This window comes from Geospiza fortis, unplaced genomic scaffold (genome assembly GCF_000277835.1).
Source record: "Geospiza fortis unplaced genomic scaffold, GeoFor_1.0 scaffold59, whole genome shotgun sequence".
Classification (NCBI taxonomy): Eukaryota; Metazoa; Chordata; class Aves; order Passeriformes; family Thraupidae; genus Geospiza; species Geospiza fortis.
In genome coordinates, this window is record NW_005054381.1 from 3,296,316 (window position 1) to 3,301,039 (window position 4,724).

The following is a 4,724-nucleotide window of genomic DNA, read 5'->3' on the forward strand; positions in this document are numbered from 1 at the left end:
ACATGAGTGCATATGGAAAACTCACTGGCCTGACAGTAAAAAGGTACAAGTGCCTATTTGGAAGATGTCTCCAGGATGATGGGAGTACATCTGTATCATCTTGTTTTTTCCATCCTTGAGTTTGGAATAACAAGGATTCATCTGGAGAACTTGATTTTACTGCTAACAGTGGCAAACTCAAATGTCCTTGTGTTTCATCCCTGTGTCTCTGCAGTGACCTTGTGCTTTCTGTGGTAAGGGGTGACATCACAAACATGGTCAGGTGCAGGTAGAGAACAATGATGTGCAGATGTTGACAACACCAGGAAGATAAGTGACAAAGCTCATCACGATGCTTAAATATGAATATAAGAGAGAAAAAAGGATAGAGTTAGAGAACTCTGCTAACGTTTTTAACTCCTGTTAAAACCCTCCTTGAACTACTCTTGTCACACTCAATCTGGTGTTGGCTCTGCCTTTCTAAAACCATATTCAGACCTGCCTCTGCTCAAGCCTGTTCATGATGTCTCTGTCCACACACTGACAGCTCCTTGAGCCCTTTTTCTCCAAGGACTTGCAGGATTGGTGAATGGCTCCAACCAGTGCTTGGGACGGATAGAGGTTTGGTACAGCAACGTGTCGGGGATAGTGTCCGATGACTCCTGAGACACAACAGATGCCTCTGTCGTGTGTAGGCAGTGTGGCTGGGGGGAATGCAGTAGCAGCCCTGAGCAGCATTTATTCTGGGAGAGGATCTGGGATGGACTGTGTCTGGACAACATTACCTGCAACGGGATGGAGAGGCTCCTCAGTGAGTGCTCATTGCAGGTGGGGAGAGCACAACTGTGGGCACGACAAGGAGGCGGGCATTAATTCCAGAAGGGAACTAATGTGCTCACGTGACAATGGGATTTGCCTCATCTGTACTCTTTGGGCAGGTAGGACTGGTAATGTCTTGGTCTTGCAGAACCAGCCACAGGTCTGTGCCTTGGGCTTGTTCAATCCTCCTCTGTCCTGCCCCAGGCTGGCCCATGGACTGCAGCAAGGTCCCTGCTAGCAGCCCCAGTGGCATCTACATCATCCAACCCACAGGACTGCAAACATCATGGTGTACTGTGAGATGAGTGGGGCAGACAGGGGCTGGACTGTCATCCAGAGGAACTGGCAGCTCAGCGATCTCCTGGGATTAGTCCTGGAGCACCTACAAGCATGGCTTTGGGAATGTACACAGCGAGTTCTGGCTGGGCACTGAGTACATCCACCAGATCACCAGGCAGAAGGTCTACCATGTCAGGTTTGTCATCTGGAATGCTTCAAACAACATGAAGTTTGCAGACTACAAACTGTTCAGCCTGGATGATGAGTTCTAGAGCTACCAGCTGAGGCTGGGAGTGCACTCATGAAAGGCTTATTTTGGAATAATTGGAGGCCCTACAATGACCAGAAGAAGTGGCAATGGTATATGTTAAGGGACATCAAAAAAGAGGTGACTTTGGAGGCACAGGAAAACAATTTAGCAGATTTGGAAGATAGGGATGTGGCCTAATTGGGGTAATGATGGTGTTAACCTCCATGGGGGAAATGCAGTAAGTCCTGATGTTTAGCAAGACAAAGAGAGAAAACTCCTCCAAATGGGAGCAAGGAAAGATAATGAAGGGAAGTGAAAGTTACTGGATGTGAGACAGTTGTTAAATAAACCACTTGGCAGGAAAATGCTAGAAGGCATGCATAACAGAATACATTGGGGTACACAAAACACTGAGTGATCAGTTCCTAAGGGACTGGAGTTTTTGGAAAAGCTAAGCAGGTAACTGAACAGTGTGTGATATGTCAACAAGTAAATAGGACAGTAATGAGGAAAACACCAAGAGGAGGGCAGGAGCTAGCCTTATGACCTTTTCAGAACATCCAGGTAGCTTTTACTGAGCTTCCCCAGGTACAATGGTGGAAATTTTTGCTAGTGACAGTAGATCACTTAACCCATTGGGTAGAGGCAGTGCTCACTGTTAAAGACAATGCCAGTATTTTAAGCAAAACCCTTCTGGAATTAATTATTCCCCTATATGGGGTGGTGAATAGGATTGATTCGGACTGAGGAACTCATTTCACATCTAGAATATTAGAGCAGGTTGTTCAAGCCCTGGGGGTAAAATGGGAGCGATACGCTCCATGGCATCCACACAGTTCTGGTAGTGTTGAAAGGATGAATCAAAATCTTAAAGGAACTCTGATTAAGCTGATTGAAACCCAGATGTCATGGATAAAATGCCTCCCTTTAGCCCTGTCAAGAATTAGAACCCAGCCTCGGTCAGATTTAGGAGTCTCACCCTATAAAATGATCTTTGGACTACCTTTTTTGACTTCACCACAGAGAGTTGCCAGCTATGAGGAGAGGGAAGCCAGTGCCAGAAAATATGTCTAAAGCAGAGACCTTAAAAGAGGTAAGGCATGAAGGAATAATCCCTCAAACTACGACCCTGGATTTCAGAATTCATAATGTTAACCTTGGAGGTTGGATAATGATGAAGTTATGGAAAGACCAGCTTCAAACCCTCCAATGGGAAGGTCCCTTTCAGGCGCTGCTCACCACTGAGTAGGCTGTGCGAACTGCAGAGCAGGGATGGACTCATGCCAACAGAATTAAGGGCCTGGTAGAAGAACCAAAGGAATGGATCATAACATCCAGACTGGGTGAGACAAGATTGACTTTTAAGCAGAGACTGAGAGGTAACCAGAAAAGCCCCAGGACACACAAAAAGTAGGGTCTGTCTTCTACCAGCCAGCTTGGGGACTGCTTAAGTAACACTTTGAGTGGGAGATTTGAATTGTATTGGTCATTGATGTAATTGTCCTATTTAGTGGATAGGGATTGCGGGTGTCTGTTGAGGGGAAGTACACGGGAAACAGTGGGAAGTGCTGGGTTGATTTGCTTGGGAATTGATGAGTGGAGTACGACAGGAACTAGACTGGGTTGGCCCCTGTGTTTGCCCACGAGAAGATTATATAACCCTGCTGCGTGCAGCAACCCCGTAGGCATAGTAGGTGGGGGTAGAAGCCATACCGGACCCCTATCATTCCCTTTTTGTCTGTTACACCTTAGTTGTCTTTTCCCTCCTGGAATCCAAACAAATTCTTCAGCAATCGTTTTATGTGGATACTCTTTTCACTACTCACACTATTGTCAACCCTCACCGTTATGACCCATCCAAACTATGCTGAAAAAGAAAAACAAACTAAAATACCCCCACAAAGAAGGCAAAGTGATCTATGAAAAGCATGAGTGGAAAATGGAAATTAATTGCTTGAGCTAAATGACTTATATAAAGGAAAAGGGGGGATTGTTATAGATGGGTAATATGATGATTGGCTCTCGCAATAAAGGGATGAATATTGTGTGTATGTTAAGAGAAGTTTTGTTGATGTATGGTTATGTTGTTGTAGTTTGTTGTTTGGACACCCTCTGTTCTCCCCTTTCCCCCCTCTGTATCGTCAGGCCTGTCAGGGACATGCAGAGGGAGGGTGTGTACATGTGCCCCTTGCATGGGGCAGTTGGGAATGGGGAAAGCTTGTTGTTGGGGGGGCTTAGCACAACATCTCACCTCCAATCAAGTTGCACAAAGGTTTCCACCAAGGGATGGCAAAGAAGAGTTGCCTGGCAGACTTTGGGAGGGTTGGCTGATGCAACACCAGGGATATAAAAAGTGGAGCAGCTGTTTTGTGGATGAGCCTCTGACAGTCGGCCATGCTCCCAGCACTGTCCCTTTTCCTTATTCAGTCCTTTGTTGTGTTTGTTGCAGTTTAATAAACCTTTGAAATTTTAAAGGGCGCGGTCATTTCTCACATGCCTATCAGGGTGGGGAAAAGTACTGGGGCTAGCTAGGAAATATATAACTATACAACAATAGAGCTATGTGTAAAGAATATAGAGAATATATAAAAGCAAAAATAATTCTAGCAACAGCAACATGCATCCAGGAGTTTAGGATAGAAAGGAATGAGGCACTTGTCTTTACAAACAAACTGTGGATCTGCTGGTAAATAAACCCAGATACTGAATGATAAAAGAAACAATGGGAAGGATTCCACTGATTCATAAATGGAATGAGAGATTTGTCTTTACAAATAAATTGTAGGTCTGCTGATAAATAAAATTCAATATTGGGAGTTGAAAGAAACAATGGGAAGAACCATAAATTCCATAAGGAATTCAACTAATTGACAAAAGGAAAAGACAAAGGTGTGGGGAGGTTATACATTAGAAGGGGGTCTTAGGTCTTAGGCATTGTCATGGTTTGACACTGGCACAATGCCAGTGCCCCTGTGAAAATACATTCTCCCTGGTTTCTTCTGTGAGATGTGACCAGGAATAAGCAAAGCAGGCCTCCACTTAGAAATAAAGAAAAGAAAACTTTATTAACTACACTACAACTATATATAAAAAGGAACACACATAGGAAAAATGAAAACCTTACAAATACATTTCCTCCTCCCCCGACCAAATTTCCAATACGTCCATCTCCCAAATCACTGACTCTCAGTCCATCATCACCCTTTAGATAATCAATTCTCAATTTGTCAAGGGGAGTCCTTCTTGTGCCATAGTGTGAAATACAAAGCTGTGTTTCATGTCAGGTACAAACAGGCGACGTGTGTATTTGTGAGTGCACCGACAGTGGGAGAGCTGTGACTTCTAATAATAACTGAAGAAAATAAAGCATGGAAAAGGGCCTTTGAAATTAACCCTA